This window comes from Rhinolophus ferrumequinum, chromosome 11, assembly GCF_004115265.2.
Source record: "Rhinolophus ferrumequinum isolate MPI-CBG mRhiFer1 chromosome 11, mRhiFer1_v1.p, whole genome shotgun sequence".
Taxonomy (NCBI): domain Eukaryota; kingdom Metazoa; phylum Chordata; class Mammalia; order Chiroptera; family Rhinolophidae; genus Rhinolophus; species Rhinolophus ferrumequinum.
Window position 1 is genome coordinate 50,363,015 of NC_046294.1, and position 23,454 is coordinate 50,386,468.

General features: G+C 47.3%; 1 non-coding gene across 1 annotated transcript; it reads right to left on the bottom strand.

The window, feature by feature from the left end:
- Positions 1-11,866: 11,866 nt before the first annotated feature.
- Positions 11,867-11,940, bottom strand: TRNAK-CUU (transfer RNA lysine (anticodon CUU)). The gene has a single exon. It is a non-coding gene; the product is annotated as a tRNA-Lys (tRNA).
- Between the last annotated feature and the right edge of the window lie 11,514 nt (positions 11,941-23,454).

A 23,454-nucleotide genomic window follows, 5' to 3' on the forward strand; every position in this document is an offset into this window, starting at 1 on the left:
TGCAAACAATCTACCAAAAAGTTATAAATGAAAGCCTGCAGCAGGACCGGCCCCTGCCCCCATCCCCAGGAGTTCCCTGTGTGGTGATGACAAAAGCTGCCGTTTATCCGGAGAGCCCGGGCTCAGCCTCTGTATCACTTCCCACCCCATCTCCCTCTCCAATATCCATCCTTCATGCACAGCCACAGTGAGCTGTCTAAAATGCAAATCTGACCGGGTGTCACTCCTACTTACAATCCTTCTACGGCTCTCCATTACTTCTAGAGTTTGTATCAGCCTGGGTCCCAGCAGAGGGCACACTGAAAGGAGGGTAATCTGAGGAGGGCTTAATAAAGGAACGATTTTCCGAAGTGTGTGCAGGGCATGGGAAAGCACACAGAACGGTGCAGTGAACCAGGGCCAGGCTGTGGCAGTGGCCTGGGAGAGGGGCAGAGTACTGCAACCTCCCTGAGGCCTGGGAGGACAGTGAAGGCAGCAGTTACCTGAACCCGGAGAGTCGTGGGCAGGGGCCATCGTTGCAGAGATGGAGTCAGGTGATCATTCCCATCTCACTTTCCTCCCTCTCCATCCTGCCAGGGCGCCCTATTGCCTGAACCCAATAGGAGGCTAGAGGGCCTGAGGGCCTGTGGGTGCAGTTCACGCAGGTAAGTCTTCCAGGATGGATCTGGGTGGACATGGATGGAGAGTGGATCTGTAGGGGTCAAAGGAAGATGGAAGATGTTCCCCTCAAAGCCCAAGCTTCTTAGCTTGCCCTTTACCACTCTCCACCATCTGGCTCAGTCCTCCCCATCCTCATCTGTCCTCCTTCCTCAGCTGTGTGCTTCCTCCTGTCACACTGAACCATTGGCACTTCCGCATAGCAGCCATTTTCTCTCTCTTACTTCTGGGCTTCGCCCATGCTGTTCCCTCTGCCTGTCATGCCATCTCCCCCATTCTACCCTTTGTCTGGGTAACTCCTACTCCTCCTTCAATCCCGGTTTCATCTAGTCACGGAAGCCTTCCCTAATGCTCCTGGTTGAGATAGAGTTTCCCTTAGTTCCCCAGACGTCCCTGTCACCCAGCACCCTGGCTGGTCCCGGTAGACACTGTGTACTGACACCCTACCTCCTGTGCTCTCCCTCCAGCCTACCCACATGCAGCACCTGTGTCCTCTCTCCCAAACAATACCCAGCTCCCTAACCTGGTCTCCGATGCCACAGGCCAGGCCAGAACTCCTCCTCAGCCGGGCGTGCGGCGCCCTTTCTCACCCACCCCCTGAACCTCATCAGCCTCACCTCCTCGACCTTCTCCCCTGCGCCTCCTCACCTCCTGCACCGGTCACCGCGTGCTGAATGCACTCAGACCTGCTGTGTCCTGGGGCATGCTAGGCCCTTTCCCCAGAACACACTGTGGCCTTGACCTGGTCAATGTCACTCACCCCCACAGGTCATCTCTTTTGTCAAAGTTCAGCACACCCCAAACTCACCCTCAAATCCTGCTCTCCCACCCCACTGCCCTGAATCAGAGTTAGTTATCTCTCTCTTTTAGGCCAGCTGTGAGGGTGAAAAGGCCAGGGTCATTAATGGGTGAGTGGTCTCCTCTGTCTCCCAGTGGATGGGGACACCCCTGAGGACGAAGACCAATATCCTTGCTGCCTTCAGCCCCACCCCAGCACCCAGAACAGGACCTGGTGCGTGTCAGCGTCCCCAGGGAATGTGAATAGATTGTATAAATGAACTCTCACATGGTTGCTCCCTCTTGTTCCAGCACACGAGGCAGGAATGAGGGGAGAAGATGGGACCTTACCTCTGGGGGTGGTTAAATTAGGTCTCTATTGCTACATAACAAATACTCCAACACACATTTATTAACTCACTTCTGAGGGTCAGGAATCTGAGGGGTCCTGGCTCAGGTCTCTCATGAGGCTGCAGCCAAGCTGTTGGCTAGTGTGACAGTCTCCAAAGACTTGAATGGGACTGGAGAGTCCATCTACTCCCAAGCTCACTTATGTGGCTGTGGGCAGGAGACTTCTGTGCCTCCCCACATGGGCCTTCCATAGAGCTGCCAATAATACAGCTTCTCCCAGAGTAAGTAAGTTGAGAGAGAGGCCGCATTGCCTTTTATGACCTTACCTCTGAATCACACACCATGAATTCGGCATTCTTCTATTGGTGAGATGTGAGTCACCAAGTCCAGTTCACACTCCATTCGAGGGTGTGCATGCCAGGAGGTGAGGTCACTGGGGGCCATCTTGGAGGACAGAAGCTGAGCTGGCCATGTTGAGGGTCCCCAAATAGGTGGGGCAGCAGTTTGAGCAAAGTTTGGAGGTAGGAATAATGGTTGTGACCCCCTGGCCTGGCTGGGATGGAGTATAGGTGGCTAATAGACTGGAGGGTGCCAAGATGGGGGATGGGGGAATGGGGAAAGACTTGAGGGGCCAGAATAAAGAGGCTTCGCCCTCTTTCACAGCAACCTTGGAGGCTCCATGTGGAAGACATCGGTGACATAAGACGAGCATGTAGCCCTGATGTCAGAGGAGGCTGCCCGAGAAAGTTACCCAAATAGGAACGTCCACCTGGACCCTGCATGAGCAAAAAAAATGTCCTTTTCTGTGTTAAGTCCCTGAGATTAGGGGTGTTTGTTATATAGCATTTGGCCTCCCCAACTAATACAGCAGGCAGGAGCTGCACATATAAGGGTTCAGTTATTAAATTAGCACCTCCTAACTGATACCTCCTCAGAGACCCCAGAGCCTGCCAGAAGGGGCTCACCATCATGTGGGAAGATGGTTTCCTCCACCCCAACACATACACAGATTCAGACAGCCACAGGACGACAGGATTTCTCAGGCATGGCAGAGAGAGCCTGAGGCCTCAAGTGATGGAGCGTTCCAGAGTCTCTTCCAGAAACCAGACTTCCCTTTGACCTGGGTAGAAGTTCTCAGACATCATTATCCACAGGGGACAAAGGGCTTGCTGGGGACCAGCCTGCCTGACACTGCTTTATGGTGACAGGTGGGACAGGGGTGAGCCAGCACAGCACTGTCAGCAGCCACGTGGGCCATCGCTCAACCGCACAGGGACCTATGCTTTGCTAGAGCTCAGGAGGAGGCAGAGGCGGGAGGAGGGCAGGTGTTGAATGAGCAAAGGTGGAAAGGAGGGAAAGTGCCGGGCACACAGTGATTGTGGCTGGTGGAGTTCGGGGTGCAATGGGGAGGCTTAGGGAACAGGAGACTAGAGGTTTAGGCCTTTGTTCAGCAAATTTTCATGGAGATAGAGTGGTGACCATGGCCGACAGGGTCCTTGACTTTGCCTTGCCCACTGGCTGCTGGGACTCAAATGTCCAGTCAAGGAGTCAGGAATTTACCCCCGAGGTAGGGAGGAGTCCTGAGAAGTCCTCGATCTGGGGTGGGTCATGGCCAGGCCAGGGGGCCAGAAGATGCCTTGGGCTAAACTGGGCCTCTGTCTTGATGACCCCACAGAAGGGCAGACTCAGCACCCCGAACCACTTACTGAGAACCTACTATGCGCTGGGCTCTAGGTGGGATGTTTTTCATGCATTATCTCAATCATGCCCACAGTGACCTCTTTATAATAAATGAGGCTCATTTGTCAGAAAATGAGATTAAAGGACTTTCTGGAATCCTGGTCCCAATAGGAAGGCTGCCTGCCCAGACAACTATGCTGCTCCCGCCCTGCCTAGTTCTGGCCTCACTCAGACAGGGCAGAATGGCACGCTAGAAATGGCAGGGGCCTGACAGGCAGCAAAGAACACGGCTCCCCCCTCTCACACCTGCTTGGCTGTGTGACCCTGCGCAAGTTACACCCTCTCGCTGAGTCTGTTCCCTCACTTGAAATGATTCACCCATAAGTGAGTATTTAATAAATGCTAGTTTCTCTTCACCTCTCCCTTTTGGAAATGCCAGGAAATGGTTTCTGAAAGGCCTGTGCGAGTTTGTGTCCATCACAAACTAGGTTTGGGCTTTTCTTAGTCTCTGTATCTTCGCCCTCACTCCCTGCCGGAAAACTGACCTGAATGTTTCCTTTTTTAACCAGTTGAATTGGTGCCATGCAAATGCAGTTTTATGTTTCGTGAGAGAACAAATAGAAATAGATGAGCAGACAGACCCTTTCTAGCAGCCCCTTTTAAAGAGGTCATTAAAATAATAAAAAACAGCAATAACCCTGGCCTTATCAATAAAATATCAACGATTAAGGATCAAAAGGGGCCTCCCTTCTTAAAAAAAGTAAAAATTGTCAGAAGCCTGGATGCCCTACCTTAATACTTCTTAAAATGTCTGTGGTGAAGGGATTTTTGCCCCCTAATCCATCATGGACCTACCCATTTGTAAAATACAATAGAAATTATTAGAAAAGTGAAATAAGAAAAAGACAAACATAATACGAGCTCAATTTTTTATTATTACTTTCAACCGACATGAACTTACTCCGCCACCTTGCTCTAAGGTTTCTTAATAGTCACTCTCAAATTCTGTACTGACTTTGTCAGGAATCAGTAACAAGTGGTTCTTAGGTGAATGCCAGTCCTCAGACCACATTGGGGTAGCACGGCCCTAAAACTCACTGGGGTGACTAACTCTTGGCATCGGAAGGTTGTTGTGAGTTAAAGTACACAGAACTACTTGGTGAACTGCAAAGTGCTGTACACAGAGTGGTCGGGGCTGCTGTCTTAGCCACTGAACATCTGGGCCAGCTGAGGGGCCTCTGGAAAGGGAAGGATTTGCCTCAAATAGCACAGCGGGAAAGTGCCTGAGGCAGGACTAGTCTTCAGCTCTCATCTAGTTCTCTTTCCACTCTGTCTTGTGTGGTAGATACTGAGATGTGCGCTTGCCAGGAAGGACACAGAGGGCAACTGATCCGGTGACTAATTCAGATGGGGTATAAAGACTGGGCCACTTCAGCCCAAATCAGGAAAACTCTGGTGGGCCATTTCAGTATGACTTCTCCCTCTGCCCAATTCTGCCTTCCCTTCCTTGTAAAGGTGTTAACCCCAAGGGCTTTCTCTCATAAACATTCTTCAGGCTAAACGCCATCTGACAATCCACTTCCTGGAGAACTCAACCTGTGACATCATGCATATATGCAGAATCAAATCCCAGTTTGAGGCTCAGAGAGGTTAACTAACTTGTCCAAAGTCACATTTGTTTTTAAAGTTCTTTATATCCTTAGTTATAGGACTTCTGTTGAGCTAGACTTCAGGTGATTCTCAGTGATGGTTGTTCTGTAGTTTAGTTATAAATTTGATGTGGTCCTGAGAGGAGGCGAGCCCAGGGTTTACCTTGTCCGCCATCTTCACTGGAACGCTCAATAATTGACTTTTATATCTATTAAAAATGTTTCTAGAGGTGATAAAATGTCCCAGCTAAAGAATGCTAATTGATTACTTTTTAGTTTTCATTAGACATTGAAGTTTTAAGGGTTAAAATCGCAATATGTATAGGAATAATTTTGTAGGAATAATTTTCAGAAAGGCCCCTGGTATGCCTCAAGCTTTGAAATTGCATGGTAAGCGCTGCAGAATAAGTGATGAAAACTTCTAGGGTATATTGTTTGGGTAAATCATGGTTGTAAATTAAATGACTAGTCGGGCTTTGGGAAACCCAAGATGGCTACTTGGTTCTTCCTGCTCCCTGGCTCCCCATTTTTCGGTTTTTGCGTTCCTTCATGTATCATAGTGCATTTAAGCTGAACTTAGATGCAGGAAATTACGAGCTGACATTATTGAAAGGAGACATCTTATGCTCTTGCTAAGGTTTGATAGAGTCACTTCAAGACAATGCCAAAGTGGTAGCCTGTTTCTTTCCCAGCGAGCTTCCCAGAGACAAAGACTTTAGATATTGTGTTTTGGAAAGGACATCAAATAAAATACACTCTCCAATCTCATTGGAAGGGACCTTATCAAGGGCCTGACTATGAATAGACATCTACCCTTGTCTATAGACATCAAAGACTCTTCGAGGATGAGAAGCTGCCAACACCAGAGGTATACAGCTGTTTCGAGACTCGACAACACCTGTATATCTGTGGATTGATAGTGAACTCAAAACCCATTTTATTGGATTGTCTTTACCTGTCTGCTAATGATCTTAGTCATAGAAATAATTATACTTGAGTTCTTTGAGTGTTTCTACATAGTCCAACTGTTTATGATTACTGAACACGTGTAAGATAAGTTAATACTCTTTACAGGCTGATGTAAATGTTGTGCTGGATGCCAAATACAGAAAAATGAGACAGAAGGCAAAATTTGTATCATGATAGCTCATAAAATAGAAATGATCCAGAGTGTTGTTTCACAATGAATATCATAAGACCTGACTGCCTTTCGTTTACGTGCCCTTCCCTTTTTGGGAACTATTTAGTCTCAACTCAGATCCGATCGTTATGATATTGCCCTGTCCTCAGTGGTCAGCACGACTACGCCAATAGCGAGACTTCCTAGGGCTGTGAGACCACATTATCAGAACCAAAAGGTTGGTCCTCAATGTACCCTTCAGATTGATTTATAACCAAAAGGGAAAACTGTGGATGAAATAAAGAAGTTCTGTGGAAAGTAACCTCAACAGGGTAATCTGATCATAAATTCCAAACTGAGCGGGCAGGTCTATAACTTCTTTAGTGAAAGGTTTTAAGCCAGCGCTGTCTATTGTTCTTGTGCACCTAAGTTAACATACCTTTGAAATACCAGAAGTAATACCCCTGGAAGGGGGTATTAACTCTCAAAAGAGCACATAATCTTCTTAACTATCCTATAACCCAATCCCCACCTTGCTTTCTCCAATTTCCTTATTTTCAAATGCATAAATGAAACTGCACAACTGTTATTCTCTGGAACATTTGAGATTTTGCTCCCTGGCATATGTCATCAGTTTGGCTCAAATAAACCCTTATAAAATCTCTCTTTAAAAAAAAATCCTTTGGGGGGTAGGAGATGAGGGTAAGGGGGATCAAATATATGGTGATGGAAGGGGAACTGACTCTGGGTGGTGAACACACAATGTAATTTATAGATGATGTGATACAGAATTGCACACCTGAAATCTATGTAATTTTACTAACAATTGTCACCCCAATAAATTAAAAAAAAAATCCTTAATTTAATCACAGCTGCCAAGACCCCCTTTTTCCATATAAGGTAACACTCACAGGCTCTAGGAACTATGAGGTGGCTATCTTTTGGGGAACATTCTTTAGCCTACTACAGATGACAAGCAAGTTGTTCATTCTCTCTGAGCCTCAGTTTCATCATCTGGAAATTATATATGCAGAAGTATGTAAACAAGGGGTCTGATTTGCCTCAGGTAGGGACTTCTAGTTAGGGAAGGCAGAAACCTGAAGAATGTTTTGTCCTGGGCAGATAAGTCCTGCCACTACTCCTTCCCCATGTGTTCCTCCCTTCTAAATTAGGGGTCCATGAGGAGGGCAGTGGTAGGGAAAGGAACTGCAGCTGGGAATCCTGAGACTTGGGTACAAGTCCCAGCTTGGTCAGCAACTTACAGTGTGACCTCCAGCAAGTCACTTTCCCTATCTGGGATATAGTATGATTCCAAGAAATACGTGTATGGTAGTCCAGCCCTGGGAGTGGGCTGGAGAGGTCCCTGTTGCCCTGAGATGTTATGACTAAAGATGTTCATGTTCTTGGTGTCTTCCTATGGGCTAAATGATCTCACTCGGTTCCTCTTGGTAGCAAGGGTACATTTTAACTAGAGTCCTCTGGGAGCAATGATGGTAGAAGTCCAGTCATTGTGGCTTGTGGGGCTGAGGAGGAGAGAGGAAGCCTCCTTTGTTTCTCACTTGCTTCCCTGCGGCCCCATTAATCTATACCTGGGGTCAGCCTCTGTTTGAATGACCTGTAAACTGAGAATGATTTTTTACAGATGAACATTTGCAATTAATGTGATGGTAGGGAACACTAATTTTGAGCCCCAGTGAAGTAAAATGTCATCCTCCAAAACCTTCTAGTCTTCTCATTAATAGACTTGTATTACAAAATATTGTACTCCATTGTTTGCTTTAAATTTTGTCAATTAAAATTTTGTGGAAATTTGTTTCCTCTCTTGCTCTACAAGTAGCTACCTAATAGCCTCAGTTTGCCTCTTGGCCTGCAAAGCTTCTACTAGCCACCATTTAATCAGTGACCCTATGTTCCATCTCAGATCTGTCCTAAGCCCTCCCGAGATCCACCCTTGTACCTCGGCGCCGGAAGAATCTCCCCAGTATAGGTCTGACAAAATCACTACTCTGATGAAAACTCCCAGTGGTTTCTCTGTGCCCTCTGGTTGCCACTGGCTCCTTGGTTGGCTTATAGCCCTTCACTTTGTGGTTCCTGCCTTCCTTCCAAGCTACTCCCTACCCTCCTCCAGCATTCTGAACTTCTTCCAGTTCCCTGTGGCACCTTTCGTTCCCTAGAGCCAGCATTTTGCACAAGCTGTTCCCTCCGTCTAAACTGCCTTTTACCCTACTGCCTTCTCTCCAAATCCACTTCCTTTTGGTTTTTTGAATCATTTCAGACATCCCCTTCTACAGAAAGCTTTCCCTGATCCCATGTCCCTCCAGGCTGGTAGGTGCCCCTTCTGGGCTTCCACAGTCCCCTGCTTCCTTCTAGCCCAGCACTGGTCACATACTTTAAATGCCTGTGACCTCTACCACACTGGGAGCTCCTCAGAGGTGGAGTCAGGTTGATTCTGCACTGATGTCCCTTGCTTCCCGATGACAATGCTCCTGCTGGCTCCTGCCATTCCAGCGACACCCATCAGGGTGTTCATTCCCTTCCCGGAATTGCAGATCTTCATCTGTACAATGGAGATAGGGGGCCCCTGGCCTGCTGATGGACTAAGGCCTGGGTCAAAGGTGGGAATGGAAACTTGGGGGACGTAGAGGAGGTGGGGGAGGTAGCAGTTGAGCTTCCAGACACCTTTATCAGTCCTCCACAAGCAATCCCAGACAGACACGAACCTGAGCTCTGGAGCTGGCGTGATCTGGCCATTCCAACCAAAGGTCAATCCTCAGTAGTCAGCTATAGCTGGCCTGGCCCTGGCCCCTGCCTGCCCATCCCCCTCTTTTCCCCCTGCTTCTGGCCTGAACCCAGGAATATGTGTGTGCAAGCAAGCATGCTTGTCTATGGCTATGTTTCTGCAGGAGTATCTGCATATGTGTATGTCTATGTGTGAAAGTGTGTACATGCCTGTGCATGAGTCTGTGTGTGCAGGTCTGTGTGCGTGCATATTCACATAAGGGTGTCCCTGTGCCCCATGTACCCAAGCGTGCATGGCTCTGTGCATGTGTAAAGGCAGGAATCGAGAGGGTGGAGGAGAGTCAAGCCCCTTAGCCCTCCCAAACTGTAATATCTGGTTCTTTGGGGTTCCCATGATGCTGTAGCCTCCATCCTTGCTCCAAAGCTCCCACAGACTTCAGGCTCCCAATCTATCAGTGCCCTCACCCCTTCTCCCATTGATGCAGTGCTATTGGGAAACTCCTGAACTATTCGGATGAATCCTGAGGGTGGTGCAGGGGACACCGTCGGTGCTCCCCCAGATTCCCTTTGATCATTGCTGTGGACCCCATTCCATGCTTCTGTCAACTTCTCCTCAAACCACCTGCAATTCTCCTGGGCTTGCCTGGGGCTACTGAAGACACTTTTCCCCATGTGTACAGTATGATAAACACCTGGGAGTTTACATCTCCCCCTCCTACTGCGCGCCATCTCAGGTGACCCTTAGCCAACACTAACTGGAGAAAGCCCAGCTGCCTTTCCCTAAGCTGAAACAAACTCCAGGCATTATTCTCGGGCCAGGGCTGCCTTGTGGGATCTGGCTGAGGTGACTCCTGGTCAGGAACCACACTCTGCTTAGCTTCTTCCCCTTCCCTGCCCGGCTGCTCCAATTCCCTCCCCAGTTCTCCTGCGGGCATTTTCTCAATAAACTAGTCTCACAAGGCTCCTCATCTCAGGGTCTGTTTCTACGAAACCCGACCTAAAACAGGGAGGTGGGCTTAGAAACTACCTCCCCACAGCCCCACTGAACTAAGGATATTCAGGCCCAGAGAGAGGACCTGTGCCTCTAGAGGACCCCCTCTGGCAAGCTGTACTCCTACCATGTTTCCCCAAAAATAAGACCTAGCCGGACCATCAGCTCTAATGCGTCTTTTGGAGCAAAAATTAATGTAAGACCCGGTCTTATTTTAATATAACATAAGACCAGGTCTTATATAATATATGATATGATATGATATGATATATGATATGATATGATATGATATGATATGATATGATATGATATCTGGTCTTATTTTAATATAATTTAAGACTGGGTATAATATAATACCAGGTCTTATTTTAATATAAGACTGGGTCTTATAATAATTTTTGCTCCAAAAGACGCATTAGAGCTGATGGTCCGGCTAGGTCTTATTTTCGGGGAAACACGGTACCCTTAATCTCTGTAGCCCCATTTCCCACCATATTCCCCACCTCCGCTGCAGACCTGAGGCCCTCTCTGCAACACCCGCAACAGCCCTGGGTTAGGAAGGTTTCTTGAACCTGCTTGGGTCCCCCTTTCCTGGGTGTCCCCTTAAACCATTATTTCTCTATAGAAAATGAAGCAGTCAGAGTCAGAAAACAGGAAAAGAGACCTCTTTCAAGGTGGGGGTTAGTGCGGCAAGAACTGCTCTGCCACTTCCCTTCCCCACACTGCCTTCAAGGGGTCACAGCTAGGAAGCAGATGGGGCTCTGGCTGACCAAGATTTCTCTTTCTCGGATGAGGCCTCCTGCTAGAAAGGCACCCTTCTAGGAATTGGGAGACCTGGATCGCCACAGCCTGGCTCCACCATCGCCTGGCTAAGTCACTTTAAGGGAGTCAAGTGACAGTCTGAGGGACTCAATCTCTGCATCTGTGGAAGGCTCGCAATGGGGCACAGTCAAGCGTGGTGTTCAGAGCACAAAAGCCCACACCTCAAACCCACTTCTTACTGCACAGCACGCTCTGGATGGATTTATCAGCTGCTCACCCATCTGCGCCTTCGTTTCCTCATTTGTTCAAGTTGATGACTGCAGGGCTGACCTCAAGGTTTGTTGGGAGGATTAAACGAGATAACACACGCAGAGTACTTGGCAGGTCCCCGGCACACGGTGAACTCTGGGGAGCAGGTGACTATTTTTGCTCGCGTTATGTACCATCCAAGGTTATGTAACTGCCTGGGCCCGGTGGCCTTGCTCACGTGACACAACTCCCATGCTTCGTAAAAGCCAGAGGACATCTCACAAAGGAGACACTGTCTGGCAGAGGGAGAGTTTAAAGGGCGTCCCAACTGCCCCGCCTCTAATGCCTCCCCTGGCTTCAGAAAAAAGAAAACAGATTCCCCAGGAGCTCCAGGCCAGGGCTGAGTACCCTCAGGACAGGTGGGCTAACCCAGATGGGGATGGTTGTGTGCTTGTGTTTCTGACAGGGTCCGCTGAAGGGCACAGCCAAACCTGTGTCCTTCCCAGCTGGTGTAGTGGATAGAAACAGCGCAAGCTTAACCTTGTTTCTTTTCTTCTGGTTAGAAAATGTATTCATTATGTCAGATTTCTTTTCAAGTTTTTTAAATTATGGTAAAATATAAGCAACAAAATTTATTATCAAAGTGCACAGTTCAGTGGCGTTAAGTACATTCACATTGTTGCAACCAACATCACACCCGGCCGTCTCCAGAACTCTGTCCATTTTGCAAAACTGAAACTCTGCATCTATTACACAACTCCCCATTTCCCCTGACCCCCTATTCTTTTTTTTTTTTTTTGAGTTTTATTTATTTAATTGTGTTTTTCCAGGACCCATCAACTCCAAATCAAGTAGTTGTTTCAATCTAGTTGTGGAGGGCGCAGCTCACAGTGGCCCATGTGGGGATCGAACCCGCAAACTTGTTGTTAAGAGCACCACACTCTAACCAACTGAGCTAACCGGCCGCCCCTCTTTTTCTTTTTAATCTGTGCAAGAATTGGGTTTGGTGGTATGATCACTTTAATAAACATTTGCAAGTCGTTTCCTACGTGCCTGACACTGTGCTAGACCTGAAACTCAGGAGGAACTCAAGGCTCATCACTGGCTCTGAAGGGTTAGGATTCAATAAGTCTGAACAAAAATGAAAGAGAATTTTTTTCATTTCTTCATTCAACAAAATTCTCCTTACCCTGGCTCATGGGGCCAGGAAGCAGTCATGGAGGACCCCTTTTCTCCCACGAGGTGCTCACGTTTGGTGTATGACTCCAACCACCAGCCATCCAGGCTTTCCTTTTCCAGGCCTCTGCTTCTCCAGATCCTGCTCACCCTCGCACAGAGGGAGGCACAATCTGCGGCAGAAATGCAGGGGAACAGGCACTTCCTGGAACTTGTGTAAGAGTACTGCATCCTGGGTTCCAGCCCAGGTCTACTCTGATCTCACTGGGTGACCTTGGCCTAATCCCCTCCCTTTTTGGATCTCACTCTGCTAACTGTCAAATGGGGACCAACAATCTCTGACGTGCACACCCCAAGTGGCCCTTGTCATAGCTAAATTAGATCATGAATGTGAGTGAACTTTGACGATTAAAGTGCTTTGTGAACCCTTAAAAAGATAATTGACTGTCCAAAGCAAAAATAGTAACAATGTAGCATAGAGTTTATAACATCTGTAGAAGAAAATGTATACCAAAAACAGCATAAAGGATAGGGATGAGGAAATGGAAGAATACTTTTGTAAGGTTCTTACCCTGTACATGAAATAGTACATTATTATTCAAAGGTAAACTCTGATAAGTTTAAAATGTATTGTAAACACTAAAATGTAAACACTAAAATGTATTGTAAACACCAAATTTTAAAAGAGGTATAATAATAGAATAAAATGGAATCATAATAAAGTACTAAAATAATCCCAAAAAGGCATACAAAAAGAAAAAAATATATTAAAGCAGACAGCAAAAGTACACAATAATTAGGAAGGTGGTGGATTTAAATCCAACAATATCAATAATTATATTAATAGTGAAAAGACCTAAACACCCAATTAAAAGGCAGAGAGTGTTAAACTGGATTTTAAAAAAAAGACCCAACTATATGCTGTCTATAAGAAGCTCACCTTAAATGTAAAAACATAGGTTAAAAGGGATGGAATAAGTTACATCATGCAAACACTAATCAAACACTAATCAAGAGAAAGTTAGAGTAGCTATATTCACATCAGACAAAGTAGATTTCAGAACAAGAAATATTACAGAAATAGAGATGGATGTCATATCATGACAAAGGGGCCAATTTTTCAAGGAGACATAATAATTCTAAATAGACAGAACCAAAAAACAGATCTTCAAAATACATGAAGCAAAACCTGACAGAATTGAAAGAAAAAAACAGATGAATCCACAATTATGGTTGGAGACTTCAAATTTCACCTCTTCATTCAGTGACTGATAGAACAAGTACGCAGCAAATCACACAGTTACAAGAGCACCAAAATAACAATCAGACAACTTGACCTGACACTTATAAAACACTATATATAACATCAACAGAACAAACACTCTTTTCAAGTGCACATTAAAAATTTGGGGGGAAAAAAATTGCCAAGACAGACCATGTTATCATAATCTGCCCATGAAACAAACCCCAACAAATTTAAAAGAATTAAAATTATGTAAAATATGTTTTCTAATCCAAATGGAATCAAACTAGAAATCAATAACAAAAAGATCCCCAAATATTTGGAAATAACACACTTTTAAATAAACAATGGACTAAAGGAGAAATTACGAAAGATATTTTAAAATAGTTTGAACTGAATGAAAATGAAAACACAACATATCAAAATTTATAGGCTGCAGCTAGAGAAGTGTGCAGAGGGAAATTTATAGCATTAAATACTTATATTAGAAAATAAGAAAAGCTTAGAACCAATAATCTAAACTTAAGAAAAGTAAATTAATATTTGAAACAGGCCAAAGGAAGGAAATAATGAAGATAAGAGCAAAACTAAATGAAATTGAAAACAGAGAAAATCATTGAAACCAAAGATTATTGTTGGAAAAATAAATTAATAAACCTCTAGTCAGACCTGTCAAGAGAAAAAGAATGAAGGCACAAATTACCAATATCAGGGATGAAAATATTCCTGACACAAATATTAAAAGGATAATGAGTGAATATTATCAACAACTTTATACCAATACATTTGATATCTTTAAATGTCCTAATGGAGGGCTCTCAGAGTGGCCAAACCCTTTCTTCTCCACCTGTGCCTGGTATCATACTGAGGTTTTGGGCAAACAAGAGGGGAAGTGTGGGCCACAGAGTGTCCAAACTCTAGGCCCAAGGGGGTTGGCCTGACAGAGGCTATGCTGGGCTATCTGCCAGGTTCAAATTCCCCCGAGTTTATCTCAGATCTGAGACTTTCTCAACAGCAGTGATATAGGAAGTGACAACCATGACTTAATTCTGGGGATTGCCCAATGGCAGTGTTGGAAAAATCCCAGATTTTCCAGATTTAGGCTATCCTCCCTGTCCAAGCCACCTCCAAGCACCATCCCAGTACAGGACTGAAGCGGTGTTTAAAAACCTGGATTCAGGTTCTCTCTCTCTCCTTCTCTTCCTCACTCCCCCGCCCCTCCCTTCCACCCAGGTGCCCAGGTGAATTAGAACAAGCAAGGGCTTTGGCATCAGACTAACCAAGATTCTAGTCCCCGCTCTTCCTCTAGCTGGCTATTACCTCTCTAAACCCCAATTTCTTCATTTCTATTTTAAGGTGGTTGTGAACTCATACCTCCAGTGTTGTGAGGTTAAGTAACAGGATATATGTACAATGTTGTATGCAAGTTCAGAGCTAAATTCATATCAGTCTCTGGTTTCTTCCCTAAAGGATTCCTTCCCTGAAAACTCCAGTGAGGACTGTACTCTCACTTCTCAATTTGACCTTGAACTTCGAAAGCTCCAGGAGGGCAAGGACGCAGCCTGTTTTCTCCCCACCACTGTATCCCCAGTGCCTATGTAGGTCTTGGCAAAGCCCTGATTTTCTATTTCTTCTTCTTCCACTTCATCTGATTATATTCAATGCTCTTCTACAAGCTTTCAGAGTGATCAATGTATTGAAAGAGTGAATAAATGGATAAATGGATGAACCAGTATTCTGGGTAAATGAGATGTGATACTGGATCCCATACTATAGTTTCCAAGTCCTTCGAGCACACATGATTGCTGAGACAGGGAATGGACAATGGAATTAATAAGATCCAGTGCTTACCCTTGAGGAAGTCAATATATTTTTTCTGAAGTCTTCCCTGTTCCAGGTCTTGTGGTAGATGCTGGGATCTCTGAATCAGCCTTGTCTCTGTTTATAGTCAGGTGGGAGAGGGAGGAATCTAGACAGAGAAATTATGATACAAACTGTGTGTCCAAAATGTGTGCTTCTCCAAATTATGCACTTTTCCAAGCTGTGAACTTCTAGATGGCAAGGACCCTGCCCTGTATACCTCCAACAGCCCAGGTCTTCGGGTTAAAGTTGAAGTGAAAAAAAAAAAATTTTTTTAAGTGGGTTTAGTTGTAAGGAAGGCTTCTTGGAGGAAGATGCATAGAGCTAGGAAGGATGGGCAGGGCTTGGCAAAGGAGAGGCTGGGGGAAGGGTACTTTACTCTAAGAGCACAGTATGAGCAAAGACCCAGAAGCAGAAAAGCACCTTCAAGGACACAACAAGTGACCTGATGTGACCAGAGAGCTGGATCCATATCAGAGAGGGCTGACAGGGAAAGGAGTGGAGTGCAGCTGGAGAGGGACTGGGGTAGGATCACATGAGGCCTCGAACGCTAAGTTAAGGAGTTTGGGCTTTATCTTAGAGCTCTGGGAGCCAAAGGAGAAAACGGTTGGACTGTGTATTCCAGGGGTCACTGTGGAGCACAAGGCTGGAGACAGGGGGCCAGTGAAGAGGTTACTCAAGCTGTCTCTGCAAGGGAAGATGGCATGGCCAGAGCAGCAGGGATGGAGTGAACTGTATCCTGCATGTGGAAGGTGGAAGTGTCCGTGTGTATGTTTCTAGATGTGCCCATGAACGTGTGTGCCCTCCCACAGAGGGTCAGCCTAATCAGAACTCCCAACCCTACTCAGTTTCACAACCCACCACACCCCAAAGCCTGGGGAGGCCAAAGATACAAAGAAAGAGGTTGAGACACTATTAGCCAATGCCTGATTTTCTATTTCTTCCTCTTCAGCTTCATCCTGTCAGATTCAATTCTCTTCTGCAAGTTTTCAGTCTTCTAATCTTTGTTAGCTCATGGAAAATATTTGCTTTCCCTCCCTTCTTTGTGTCTCCTGCATGCTGTTTCAAAATCCTTGTGCAGGTTGCTGATTAAAAACAAACAAACAAACAAACAAACAAACAAACAAAAAGCCCTACAAGGCTAAGCTGAGGGTGGAGCCTGGAGTCACTAGGAAATCTCACTATTGGGGACAGCTGTTCCTCCCTGGCAGGTACCACACTGCGCTGCTGGTCATCCTCCACGTTCAGGGCCTAGGCCTCGGCCAGTTTGGGGAGCTAGTGAGGCCATTGAAGAGGGAATTGGTGCATTTATGCCACTTCATCTTAGTGACTCAGCCTCAGCTCCCCATAACTGATGCTTCCTTCTCTTAAGGGCCCCAAAATAGCCTTTAAAGTATATAGAATTGACTAGGATTTTGCAGCTATTATAGAGCATAGACTCTGGAGCCAGAACACCTGGGTTTAAATCCTGGGTCTGCCCCTTGTTTGCTGTGTGACCCTGGACAATTTTTAAAAATCTTTCTGTGCCTCAATTTCTTCATCTGTAAAATGGGGCTGATTATAGTATTTACCCCATAAGGTTGCTATAAGGATTAAATAAATCCACACATGAAAAGTACCTAGAGTAGTAACTGGCGGATAGTAAATGTTCATTGAAGTTTAGCACCTGTCAGTACCTGCTGTAGTTCATGAAATCTGCAGCTTCTCCTTTAGGAAAAGACCGAGCTGCTCTAGCCCCGCTCCAGTCTCCCAAGGCTTCTCTAGCTGAACACCACCCGCACACGACATTTCCAATTTCCTCTGACGGGGCCTCCACTCCTTTCAGGACCTTCGCTCACGCTGAGGTTTTCCTTCGGGAGTTGTGATCATCTCCCAGGCTGAGATGCCTGTTTATTTGTCATGTCTCGTGTTCTCTAGTTTCACTGGTTTCTCTGGGTATTTACTCTTCCCTCCCCCCAGAATGTTTGTTTAAATCCCTTTGGACAGGTTGTTCCATCTCCAGGTAAACTTGTCTTTCCAATTCTTATTTTCAATCATAATACTTTAATTGATTATGACATTTGTCAAGTACTATATGACAGTCCCTACGCTGGGCACTTTACATGTATTGTTTTTGTCCTTACAACAACCCTAGAAAGGAGGTACTTTACTTATTCCCATTGGGATGGAGCATAGGGAAATGGAGGCTTGAACACAGTAAGCAACATTAACATATGGCAAGGTTAGGGTTTATTTAGTCTAGGGCCCAGGTCAGGGTGTGAGCACATATGGATTAGGAAAAGTGCTTTGTCTAGGCATATTGACTATATTTAAAATAAAAATGATGTATTAACAAACGTGTCCCGAACCCCTGCTCAGTAAGATGGATCGGACCGGGTCCTAGCTCACCAGCTGCTGTACTTTGCTCCTTGTGGAACAAGCATCAGCTGCACCTTCTATCTTCAGTGAGTCGAGTTCCCTGTCCCAGCACTTATTCTGTACTTAGAGAGTTTCAATCTGTGTTCCCAGAACCCTGGAGACTGGATGTGGGGTGCTGGACAAGTGAGAGGCTGACATGTAGAACCCTGGGACCACCCCTGCTGAACCAGAGCAGCCCCCATCACGTGTGTCACCTCACGCTTCTGAACAAGGCTGCATTTAAAGGAGGGGGTTCACTGATAAAGGAAGCTGGGGAAAGCACTGCTGAATAATAATTGTCTTTTTAAGAGATATATATTTGACATATAACATTATATTCATTTCAGGTGTATAACATAATGATTCGATATATGTGTATATTATAAAATGACCACAGTAAGTCTAGTCAACATCCATCACCACACATAGTAATTGTCTTTTAAGAGTCTGTTTTTTCCACCAGAATGCAGGTTCCTGGAGAGCAGACTGCACCCCCAGACCAGCACAGGACTAAGAGGGTGTGGGGACAGAGCCCCAGAGAGCAGTTTCCAGGCTCCCGGCCTCACGTGGAAAGGTACTGACTCGGGTAGTAGATGGCCGTCGTCTGTGGCTAGTTGGCCATCAGCTGTAGCCGGTTAGCCAATTGGCCACTAATATAACTGCCATGGCTACGCTAGCAGCAAATGGGGGCTAGCAAGAAGATGGTGGCTGAGCTGGCAAGCGCGGATTGCAGTTAGGATGGCGGGTTAGCGGACAGTGTGGATCCAGCCTCCAGTGAGACTATAGTGCCGCCAGCGAGAATATAGTGGTATGACTCCCCTACCTATGGCTCGGTGGGTGTTCCTTTTTGGCCTCACCGTGTCCTGCGTTCTTATGTGGGGAGCGGGAGCTGAGACCCCGCCTGATACCCCTGTGACAGGGAGTCTCAGGAAACATGGGCCAGACATAAGAATAGATGAACACTGAATGCATGAGGAGGAATCTGCAGTGTAAGGTTTACCTCCTCTTCTCCGTAGGGGATAGGTCTCGGGAGAGTTGAGTAAGACAGAATTCTGCAGACAGAATGATGAAAGGGGAACCTTCTGTACATATTGCAACAGAACATTCTAAACCGGGGCCAGAGCTGCTCTGATGGCTGACTCCCAAGGGTCTCAGCCCTCCTCCTCTCCAGTTAGCCAGACCTGTCACAAATGATAGAGCCCAAGGCCACCTCAAGGCCTAGTCATAGAGCTGAGCGGTCGGTGCTCCCGGTTTGAAACCTAAAGTTATCTTTGATCATCCCGTTGCGCCTTCTGCCTCATGTCCATGTCCCCAAGTCCTAGAGACTCTAGGGCCTCAGCATCTCTCCAATCTTCCCTTCCCTTTTTGCTCTGCCACCACTTTACTTCAGGCTGTCATCTCTCCCGTCCCTCCCTCCCGTTCCTCACGCCCACCCTCTCTCCCTTTTCTCCTCCCTTTCTTCCTTCCAACATGATCAAATCCCTCCCGGGAGCCAGGCCCAGTGTTTTGCCCTGGGCACAGAGAGCACGTTGATTCCACCTTTGCCCTCAAGTAGCTTCTCCTGAGCAAGAGAGGTACGCAAACGTTAAAAGTTATAGGTGCTCTGAAAGAGAAAAGCTAGGGGTCTGATGGAAGCACAGAGGTGGGAGAGGGGCGTCCTGGGGCCGTGTGCTATGTACCATCCATTTACCTCCCAGACCCACTCTCCACTTTTCTCTATCCCACCCTCTTCCTGGATTCTCTGTAAGGACTGCATCATTGGGCTCCCTTATCCTTTGACCAATGGGAAGCCCTGGCAAAAGACTGGAGGGAGGGAGGAACGGAGAGTGACTGGAGAGTGACTGCCACGTCACTGTGGGTTCCTGTGCCCACAGCTTCTATCAGGCAGCCCTCCCCACACAGCAGCTACCCCACCTGGCCTCCTCCTCTTGCCCTTCAGGCCACATCCTCCCACAATGTCAGCAGCCTTGGGGTACTGCACCATCCCTGCAGCTTTCCCTATACCCTGCCTACATCTTTACAAATGGTCTTTGTGTTAATATTTCCTCAAATGACCCAGTTACAGATGGGTTGTTTCTTTTGGGGACTAATCCCGGATAGAGGCAGTCAGGAAGGGTACCATGGAGGTGACAGCTGAAAGCATTCTCGCCTGGACAGTGTCTTTCTAAAGGACAAAACTGACCATATGTGACCCCTGCTAAAACCCTTAATGGCTCCCACTCCTCTGACGACAAAGTCCAGACTCCTTAGCCTGGCGCCTGAGATTGTACACCATCTGGCCCCTAATGACTGAGCAGCATGTGGTCAAGTGTCTCAGCAGGAAGGCAGTAGAGGGGGTTGGAAGAGGAGGGAAAGAGTCCCAGGACAGGTGCAGCCATGCCATGAAGCCTCCCTGCCTGACAAATTCCTGGATGGGGAAGGAGGAGGTGAGTAGTTTCTGGACCGCAGGCCATGCCAGGCTCTCCCCCTTGCCATAACTTCCGCCCTCCCACCCTCCAAGTGAGCTGAGCACTGGGAATGAGTTTGGCCCAGACTAGCCGTAGCCTCAGGACATGAGAACTGGCTCAAATCCCAGCCCCAGCACTGATACCTGGCAAGCTCTTTGATTCCTTGAGCTTCAGTTTTCCAAACTGCAAAATGGGAATCACCTCACAGGGCTATGAGGGAAGTTTAAAGGAGGTAATGAATAGGAATTTGCTTTTGTCAAGTAGTTTCACTGTGTGGGGTGGTCCCTCTCTCTAGCCTTGAGGCAGAGAAAGCCATGGACTTGCAGCTCAGAAAGACTTGAGTGTGAATCCCAGCCTTACCACTTACTCACTGTGTTATCCTGGACAAGTCACTTCACCTCTCTGTACCTCATTTGCAAAGTGGGTTGATAATCACCCCTTACAAAGGACTGGATAAGCTCATCCAGGCCCAGGCCTAGCAGGGAGCAGGGTTCTGGGTAAACGTTTGTTTCTGCCTTTCGCCCTGTGCCTGTCTTAGGGCAGGTGTCCCCTCTGCCTTTCAGGTCAGCCCCTTACCATCTTCATCTGTGAAATGAATGGGCTAAACCTGCCATCACCGCAAGGAGTCTCAGGGGGGCAACTGTCCAACCTCTCACAAACTACAAAGCTGCACCCATGATTCCTAATGCCAGCATAACACTGGTGACAGAAGCTGGGAACGTGCCATCTTTGGTGAAGCCCCACCTTCCCCAGGGTTAAGCCCTGATTGACAGCTTGACTTGACCTCTCTATTGGTGGTTTGGCCAAAGGACCTGTGGGCTGGGTTGGGAGATGATGAAGGAAAGGTGACCCAGATCCTGGAGCTGTCCTGCTTATATGCCGGCTGGAGGAGCAGAGCAGGCCATTACAGACAGGAATGTAGGGATGGCAGGATGTGTGGGGAGGGGGGGCCCAGGAGAAGTCAGTGCCTGGCGTGAACCCCCATGCTTACCTCATGCAGGACAGAACAGTCCTGGACACAGAAAGAAACTTCCTACTCTAATTCTAGCTCTGGTTTTCCATCCAAAGCCAATCTGGACCAAATTGCTTCAGCAGTAGCCATAGGCTTGGCAGCTGGAGGCCAGCAGGAGGTGGCTCAGAAGCAAGTGATGGCCCCTCTCAGCCCTTGGACTTCCCTCTGCATCCTTTGGTGGGTGTTCCCACCTGTGTGTGTGAGAAGCCCAAATCAGGATAGGTTTTATTGCCCAGTTCCCCAAGCCCCACCCCCCTCCACACGGGCCAACCCACTTGATCTTTCTAATCTTCCAATTTAATCAAAGCACTCTTCTGCTCATACCCCTCCTTTGGTTCGACCCCCACAGGATGAAGCCTAAGCTTCTTGGTTGGATTAAAGATCGTTCAGGTCTGGTCCCTGTCGATCTCTCCAGCCACATGTCCTACTCCAGCCACATGTCCTACTCCTCCCCTGCTTGTGTCCCTCTTCTAGCCCCACCAGGCTGTTCATGGTTCCCATTTCCAGGCTTCTGCCTAAACACCCTTCTCCTTCCTCTCTGCCTGGCAGAATCATACCTATCATCTCAGGTCCAGAGGCAATGTCATCTCCTCTCAACCTCCCCAATTTACCATCGTTCCTTGGTGCTCCCATAGCACATTGTCCAAGACTCTAATTGTACACATTCATCAGTCAGTTCACCATCAGAGCCACAATCAGAGCCAGGCTTGCACTGGGACACAGAGTGATGAAGCTCCTGCACCTGGGAAGGTCCTGGCCTAGCAGAGAGGCAGACACAGACACAGCAGACAGACCTAGCAGAGAGGCAGACACAGCAGACAGACAGTGTGACAGCACAGGAGGAACTGAGCACAGCCTCCCACATTCCCCTACACTGCAGCGTGGCTGTCTGGCTGCAACCACTGACTTTGGGACACCATCTCTCGGTTGTGCCTCCTTGAAGGCAAGATAACCCTCTGTCTGATAACTCTCTATGTCCCAATGAGAGCCAGGCCCAAGAAGGTGCACAGGAAAAAGCTGCTGAAGTAGATGAACTTAGGATTTAATGTTTCAAAGAGGCCTTGGAGACCCAAAGTCTTGGCACTTAAGATAATAGTATCTCACTTTCGTAACACACTGGTTACACCCATTTACATGTTGTGATTTTATTCAATCCTCAAATACTCAAATAAAGTCGGCCAGATAGGAACTGTCATTTCTGTTTCGTGAGTCAGAAACTGAAATCTAGACTGGGTTCATGACTTGTCCAAGGACACTTGGCAAATCAGTAGTAGAAGAAAGGCCAGAATCCAAGTCTTCTGCCTCCCAGCCTAAGCTCTGCCTCTCAGATCACACTATGAGGTGAGCGGGTGGGCCACGGGTTCCGGCCAAAGGCCTCTTCCACAGGAGACCTTTCTGGAGTAGGCACATCCACACACTGATCTGGGGTCCTTCCAGGCTATCAGGAGTCTTGCCTCCAAGAGGACCCAAAAACACCTCTGTGGAGAGGATATAAGAATCCAGTGGTACCTTCAGCACCTACCTGGCTGCACTCTGCTTTATCCGGAAATACATCACACCTGTTCCTAACTTCCAGCCTTTGCACATGCCAGCCCCCATGTTCCCCACAAACCTGGTATGCCACTAGCCTTCCCTCAGTTTTCTTAAAGACACCAAGCTCTTTTGAGCCTCAGAGCCTCACCACATGGTCTACCTAGAATGCTTTTCCTTTTACTCTTGGTCAATTCATGCCTCAGGATTCAGTGACATTTTCTCAGTGAGGTTTCCTCCTACAGCCTTGAGAAGGCTGAAGACATAGAAGTGTTTCTAGGTGCCATCAGTGGCATTTGTCACATGCTGCTTTGGCACGATGACTTCTGTCATGCTCCTCCCCCCCCATGGTAAAGACCTCAACAACAGAGACTCCCTCTTCTCTTATGCTTTGACCCCACAACCAGCTTGCTCAAACTGTGCCCCCCAAAATCTGTCTTTCCACTGACATGCTTGTTGGCCCCACCCCTTCCCTCACCCTCCACATCCAATAAGTCATTCCACCACAGTCCAGCAGATCTCACCTCCTCCTACACCTTTCCCTAGACCAGGCCTTTTCCTCCACTCCCTCCACCACTGCCTTAGCTCAGGGCTCAACCCCTTTCACTGGGGTGCCCCCTGCAGCTCCTCACTGCCCTCCTGGCCTCCAGCCTCTCCCATCCAGTCCCCATTATGGTTGGAGGACTCTAAAAACGAATCTGACCACTGTAATTTCCTGACTCAAAGCCATTCCAAAACCTCCACTCCCACCCCAATGTCCCAAGAGTGGCACTCAAGGACCTTCATGAGATCAAGCCCGAGCCTTCTTTCCCAC